The 7,951-nt window shown below is 41.6% G+C and overlaps 1 protein-coding gene across 1 annotated transcript in view; it reads left to right on the top strand.

Annotated features, from left to right (window-relative positions):
• The first annotated feature begins 341 nt into the window (after window positions 1–341).
• LOC143276463 (uncharacterized) overlaps window positions 342–7,951 on the top strand; it is an 83,107-nt gene continuing 75,497 nt past the window's right edge. Inside the window, exon 1 of the mRNA XM_076580966.1 lies at window positions 342–654. The gene's annotated coding sequence lies outside the window, so the exon portion shown is untranslated. The remainder of the gene's footprint in view (window positions 655–7,951) is intronic.

Here is a 7,951-nt window from a genome sequence, read left to right as displayed (position 1 = left end):
CCCCTTCCTCCTCCACCTCTCCCGACTGAGGTCTTTGTACAACAGGTCTGACGGCAGCAATCCAACCCCACCCCCCACCCCCCACCCACCCCACCTACCCCACACCCCACCTTCCAGTCCAACCTAACCCATCCCAGTCGTTCGTCACATCATCAGAAAAAAAAAAAGACAAAAAAAAAAAGACAACCCCCGCGCGGCTTATTTGCATCCATAGACGAACGAAGCGGAGAACGTGGGTGTTGCCCCAGCCAATGAAAAAGCCAGGAGCGCGCGGGCGGCGTCAGCAGTCACGTGACCGGAGGTTTGCGCGAGAGGTCTAAAGGCTGGTGCTCGCAGGGCGATTCGTCCACTTTGAAGATCGGCAACCAAGCTTGGAGGAGGAACGGAGCGAAGCGGACCAGCGGAGACAGACAGACAGACAGACAAGACCACACAGACCCTTTGCATGAGCTGAGGTGCCGCTGTCACGGACGGACCTGAAAGACTTGGCTGCTGCAACTTCTCTTCTCTTCTCTCTCTCCTCTCTCTGTTTCTCAGTGTGGTCACTGGTTGACCTCTCTCGTCCCCTGCTGGTCTTTTCCTCCAACTTCTCTCTCTCTCTCTCTTTCTTTTGCCTCGTCCGAAATCAAGCAGGTTTTGCTTCTACTACTACAGGTGAGTTGCGTTTCATTGTTTTAAATGTGTGTGTGTGTGTGTGTGTGTGTGTAAGGGGCTTGCCTGCTGTTTCTTTAGGATTTTTTTTTTTTTTTTTTTGCTGTTAGTAGTTTTGTTTTGTTTTTTTGTTTTTTTTTAAATAGGTCCGGCCTTTCAGTTTCTACACTGCACTGTGGAGGTTCTACCCCTTATTAGTTGTTGTTGTTTTTTAAGAAGAGAATTCATTAATAAATGGCTCTGCTCTGCAGATAAGGTCGCCCTTGGGTTTACATGAACATGGATCTAAAGCTTCGTTTCCACTCATTACAGGAATGATGGGTCATGGTAACTGTCTATAATTCTGGTAGAAGTTTTGTTTCCCGGAAGTAAGTCCCACTTCATTGAACTTTTCTTCTTTTTTAATTTTTTTTTTCACGCAGAGCCACCTTTCAGTTTATAGACTGCGTTGTGGCGTTTTGTTTATTTTCCTAATTAATTTAGAATAATAACAAAAATAATATCGGGCCATGGTGGCTGTCTACATTTTGGTTGGAAATAATGATAATAATGTACATTTATATCGCGCCTTTTCTAAGAGCTCAGGGCGCTTTACATGAAAGAAAAATATTACAAGTTACATAAAACATTCATGACCACTCTTTCTCAAAAACCACTCCCCCCCCCCTCCGCCCCCCCCCCCCCCCCCCACACTCTCCCCCTCCCACTCTACATACATCCAAAGTGAGCTGACATGGGTAGTGTTGGAGAACAAGGAAGCTGAGAGTGCTTATAGATAGATATTAAAAAGATGAGTTTTTAGCGATGAGTGAAAAGCAGAAATAGAATCAGATGCACGGTTATGATGAAGGTTGTTCCAGATGTGAGGAGCAGCAAAGAAGAAAGATCGTTTACCATAGGTTCTTGTATTGGCACGAGGAAATGTTCCTATTCTGCAGATAGGATCGTCTTTCAGTTTATCGACATGAATCTGAAATTGTTTCGACTATTAAAAAGATGAGAAAAAAATTAGATACAGGGCCATGGTAATTGTATATATTTTGGTTCATGTGGTATTTCCCACAAAAAAGCACACTTCTTGTAAATTGGTTTTTTTTTTCGCAGGTAGGGCCTGCCATATAGTTTATGGACTGAGATGTGGAGTTTGTTTCAAGTGAAAGGGTTTTTGTTTTTTGTTGTTGTTTTTTTTAATGGAGTTTATTTCTACTGTTCACTGAAAAGATTTTTACTCCTCATTGGAAAGATTTCTCAAGGTTTGACCAGCCTGCTGAATTCACACACAGGTCAGGCATCTGCGTGTTTATGCTCTTTTTTTTCTTTTTTTTAACGTAGATATGGTTTAGCGTATATGGATAGGTCCGCAAGCTTTTTACACCACCTTGAAAAGATACTGGGCCGTGGCAATTGTCTGAATTTTGGTTGATAAATGTTCGGTCTTTTGGGTGAGTCTGCAGTTTGAGTTTTGAAGTAGATATAAAATGACAATTTTTGTTTTGCCATGTATGTGTTGAATATTGATGTCGACTTTCCTGAGATCCTCAAAAATGAAAAATACAAAACAACGAATAACGTTTATCAGGTCAAACTTCGTATGTATTCATTTTGACAGGGCGTGAAGTTGGACATTGAATATCAGTAAACCTAAAACTCTGACATATTTCCGAGTCATGATATATTCTTGCGATGAGTTGACATGTGCTCCATCGAAACAACCATGTGTTTGTTCTGTATTGTCCGTATATTCTGCTTATCCTGATTAAGCATAAGGGTTAAAAGGTTTTACCAGTCTTAAATAAAAGCTAATTTGTGTTTGTACAAGTTCTTCCGTCAAGCGATGAATGTTTGATGTCTGTTGAAAACTAGCACGGGCAGGATTCCCCCCCCCCCACCCCCACCCCCCCTCTCTCTCTCTGGTTTCTAATTGAAACTCTTATCCGTCTCCTCCTTCTCGTCTCACCTTTTGGTCTGTCTCTCTATTCAAATCTGTGCACGTGCATTGGGAGAGCGCTCAGTAACTGTGCAGCATCGTTCGCAAATAGACTTACATCAAAACATCTACAGTTTACTTGCAAACGACTATTTTGAAGATTCCTGTAATAATCGACTTTCTGATCTGTCACCAAAATGCTTTAAATTTTCCCAGCATTGGTAACGCGCAATATCATTCAACGTATCCAATCAAATCAGCTGTTTTAAACTGTGTCAAAGTTCAAAATCCTAATACTTGTTTCCCTTAATTTTAAGATTTTGAGAGCACGTGTGTGAACTTGGTCGGTAGTGGTGCGCGAAGAGAAGAAAGAGCGCGGAAATATACGGAAGAGCGCGGAAATAGCCGGAAATAGCAGATGTCTGACTGGTTTTTGGAAGTGGATAATCAATAAGGCATCAGAATAAGTCGAAGCAGACGTTAAACCGTGAAACGTATGTGATAACGGTTTGAAGTGGGGTGGTACACGAACCGTTCGCAGTTACACGCTGTTCGCATTGTGGCCTACATACCCTAATTATGTAGATCTTTTCTGGTCTCCTTCCCTTCCTCCTCCTCGCTTTCATTTATCTGTTTATTCATTTATTGCTTCGTGAGTGTGGTGCATGTATTGAATGTGATCCATTCTCGTCGTATTAATATGCAGTCAGTGGTGTGAAAATGAGTAATACCACGACAGTTTCTGTGCTTTTTGTTGTTGGGTTTGTATATATATATATATATATATATATATATATATATATAATATATATATATATATATATATATATATATATATATATATAACACATTGGCGAAATAAAGTATCTTCTGTATTGCGTCTACTGTCGCCCTAATTTTCGGCGGCAACACTAATTACTCTCACTTAACCCTTTCACTGACGATCTTAAAAAAATTATTAAAAAAAAAAAAAAAAAAAAAATCAGTTTTAATTGCAGTGTCTAGCAGACACCCGTTATATTTGTGTCATTGATGTTGGTGATCAAAGATGAATATAATCGCCCCCCCCCCCCCCACCCCCCCCCCCCCCAAGAGGAAGAAATCCAACTAAAGAATGATGACTGGGTTCCCGAGCTGTAAGCGCTGTCTTGCTTCAGTGAGATGACAGCTGGAGTTTCTGTGAAAGTGACGAGCGTCCTTGTCAGCGGCAGTTAAGGGGTTAAAAGAGTGTCACTATTATTTGGTCATGTTTTGTTACGATTATCACCAGAGAAGATGTATATGTGTGTGCGTGTGTGTGTGTGCGTGTGTGTGTGTGTGTGTGTGTGTGTGTGTGTGTGTGTGTACGTGTGTGTGTGTGTGTGTGTGTGTGTGTGTGTGTGTGTGTGAAAGAACCGTGTCTAATTCACCAAACTGTGTACAACAGCCATCACATTTTTTCACACTCCTTCTTATCCGTTCACGTTTAGCGTATTATGTATGCTCCAAATTTATGAAAAGACAGACAAAAAACAATGGAAAGAAGAAAAAAGAAGACAGTAAAAAAAAAGAGAGAAGGGGGTGGAGAGAAAGGGAGACAGACCACCAGAAAGAGACAAGACAGACAGACAGACAGACAAGACAGACAAGACAGAGACAAAGGCACCAATCTTTGAAGACAGAAAAAAAAGTAACAACGGAGAAAATACAGTATATGTGTAACAGCAAGGGGGTGGGGGGGTGGGGGAGGGAGAGGGGGGGAGGGAGAGGGGGAGGCATTGCTGTAACGCTAGCAGTTTGTGGGTGACAACGCATTTTTTTAAGGTAAATAGTGGTGTGTGCACAAAGATGGTGGGTTTTTTTTTTGTGTTTTTGTTTTTGTTTTTTTGTTGTTGTTTTTTTTTTGTTTGTAGTTTGTTTTTTTTCTAGCCTGGTAATGTATTCTGTTGTATCAGCTCGCTATCTACATTGTTGATTATTGTTCTACGTTCGAATAGTTTTACTTTGTATTAAAGATTCCTCTGTATTATCATGACTGAATAAATAAAGTAAAAAAATAAAATAAAATAAAATAAATACATAGCTAACTTAATGAAATGAAATAGCACCACTGTTATCTACGCTGAAGAAAAAAACAAACGTAAATGAGATTTTACATAGACAAAATAATACTATTTGTCATCAACGACAGGAAATAGGTAAGTAAATATATATCACGGTGATTAAGAAAAAAAAAAATATTAAATGATATAATCCCACTGAGTTACCTACGCAAGAGGGAAAGGTACTTTTTTGTTTCATTATATTGTATGTAATCACACAAAAAGTATCAGATGACGCTGACAGACGCATAAATAAATGAATGAACAAATGATTTATGATTAATAGGCAGAGTGAAATACTATATAAGTAAGCGAATAAGTCAATAAACGAATAAATACATTTTGATGAATGCAAAACCATGAAAAACACAAAAACCAGCTGTTGAGACCATGCCATATGTAGCCAGTTTCTCTGCCCAATAAACAATAAATTTTGTTTATTAGATAACTAATGATAAAAACAAGTATATATATATACTATTTCTTGTCTGCCTATTTTTTTTTTTAACTACTAAATACATTGGATTGAAAAAAAAGCACGCAAAGTTGTTTACACTATTTCTTGTCCACCAGTATTTCTGTCAAATGTGTAAATGAATGAATAAATGCTGATGGTGATGATAACGAACAGTTGTATTGACTATACCTTGTCTGCCAATTTCTCTGCCCAATAGATGAAATAACTTTTTTATTTAAAAATCCCACACAAGAAACATAAAGATGACACAACACAAATGACACCAACACGATTATTTTTTTATAGGTAAAACCGTCCAATGATGTGTTTTATTGCAAGAAGACGCAATTAGCAACTTGTTGGATCTGTCGAAAATTACCGTTAAAAGATCATTCTTTGCCAAACACGAAAAAGCGAGGTTTTACTGTGTTAAAACAATGTATGGAATGTTAACACATTTGGACGTCTGTTGGAAAATAAAAATGAAGGTTATTTCCTCGGACATTCGTGACAAAAAAACAAAGACTAGAAACATATAATGATAGTCTTCCCCAAATTCTTCAGAGGTACACTTCAAACCAATTTTCATCTCCAAGCAAGACGGCGACAGAACGTTCGAGACCAACGGTGATTAGGATAAAAGGTTTAAGGATAAATCTCCTGCATCCTTATACGGCCATCGGAGCAGTGAACTAATACAAATAAATAATAAATAATTATGGTATTTATAAGGCGTAAAATCTTGATGAAATCAACTCTAAGCGCACGGAGAAAAATGTAAGCACAAGCACACACATACAAACGCGCGCGCACACGCACACACACACACACACGCACGCACGCGCACACACACAATTTCAAGACCTGCTGTACGGCGAAACAAAACTGTCAAAAGAGAGGGAAATGGAAAAAGAGTTACGTACAAATATCTACATCTCGGGTTCCCACACCGAGTTGGTACAGGCTGCAGTGGGAGTAGTAGGGATCGTGGAGAGGACTATTAGGAAAGAAGAAAAGAGGTGAGTTTTAAGAGCAGTCTTAAAAGAAGGGAAAGTAGGCAGTTGACGGACTGAGAGTGGAAGATTGTTCCAGGAGAGGGGGCCAGAAACAGAGAAGGCACGTGGGCCAAAGGTACTGAGCTTGGTTACGTGGAATCCGGACAGTGAGAGAGGATCAGAGGAAGAGCGGAGGGTGCGTGAGGGTTTGTAGATCTTGAGTGGATTGCGTCTAGAGCTGACATTGGAAGGCGGGGCCCAGTCCTCTCCCCTCCCCCCCCCCCCACCCCCAACCCCTACCCCTCCACCAAAGTCGGTTACCTACCCATTCACACCATCAGAGTGGAGTGAGGATGTCGGAGTACAGTGCCTTTTCCACAAGGGCACAACACAACACAAAGCCCCATGCTGAAACGAGGCCACGAACTCTGATCACTGATGAACACTGGACCACAAGTCCAACGCTTTAATTTTAACAACCCTCGCCGTCCCTAAGTGGGTGCAAAAATTAATCCACACTTTCGTTTAAAACTTCATAACTCAATTTTTTGCAACTTTTTAACTGAAATTTTAGGCCTTTTTTTTTCCCCCATTTAGGATATTTAAAGATCCCCATCAAAACTGATGCTGTTATGTTCGTGAACAAAGGAGTAAATGAACAAAGAAATCGTGGTATTTTGATTGAACCGATTCCGCCACGGCGCCTGCGGTGATTAGGATGATGATCTGAATTGAGCACGGGGCATGTGCATGGTTATAATTAATTCACACTCGGTGGGAAGGAATTGGTTAGATGAGGAGTGGGTGGGAAGCAGTTCTCTCTATTTCTCTGTCTCTTTTCTCTCTGTCTGTCTGTGGCTCTCTCTGTGGTTCTCTCTCTCTCTGCTCAATTCCTCTCTCTCTCCCCTCTCAAAGGTGCAAGAACCCTTGGGGGACAGCGAAAGAGTGTCTGACGTAATGGTCAAGAGTGACCAGGTAGGGCTGGCCGACACAGTGCAATGACCACTACACAGGTCACGTCAGTCGCCACTTGACTGCAAGTGCACAAGGAGTGTGGTTCTTCCGGCGTTGAAACGTCCAACTTCACCAGTCCCTGTAGCGTTTATGTGTGGTTGCGCAATGTCTGACGAGTTGGGGGGTGGGGGGGGGGGGTTCTTGCCCAACGGTCAGCTTACATCACAGATTGACATAACCTTACAGCTGAGTCAACAGCAAAGTGGGAAAAAAACTATGATCAATGGTTTCTCCATTGCACTGGGGGGAAGTCATCCATTTCCTAGTCTTTCGTTAAGGACTGTGACTCTCGAACTAGGAGGCAAGATTGCACTGGCTCTACGTTGGCCTTCAACAACCATCCCAAAGCCGATTGTCCTAAAACCCTCCTTGACGAAAGAGAGGGGATGTAACCTGGGCAAGACACTCTCCACTATAATCAGATTCTGGCCAAGATAGTTGGGACAGCAGCTGCCACCTCTGCTGTTCTGATGATCATAGTCGGACACGACTGTTACACATACAGACGAACTGATTTTGTTTGGCGAATACATTGGCGGGGTGGTAAGGAGATAGAAAGACAGACAGGCAGGCACGGACAGACCGACACAGACACCGAGAGACATGCACAGACAGACGGACATATAAATATACATAGACACAGACAGGCAGATAGACACAGACAGATTTACACACACAAACAAACCGAGACTTAGACACAGACACAGAGAGAGATGCACAGAGACAGGCGTATTTGTTGATCATATGATAAACAGGCATTAAGGAAGAGAGAGAGAGAGAGGGGGGGGGGGGGGGGGGGGGGGGGGGGAGGGGGTTGAGAGACAGA

This window comes from Babylonia areolata, chromosome 32, assembly GCF_041734735.1.
Source record: "Babylonia areolata isolate BAREFJ2019XMU chromosome 32, ASM4173473v1, whole genome shotgun sequence".
Lineage (NCBI taxonomy): Eukaryota > Metazoa > Mollusca > Gastropoda > Neogastropoda > Buccinidae > Babylonia > Babylonia areolata.
This window is presented reverse-complemented; position numbering and strand designations above follow the sequence as displayed.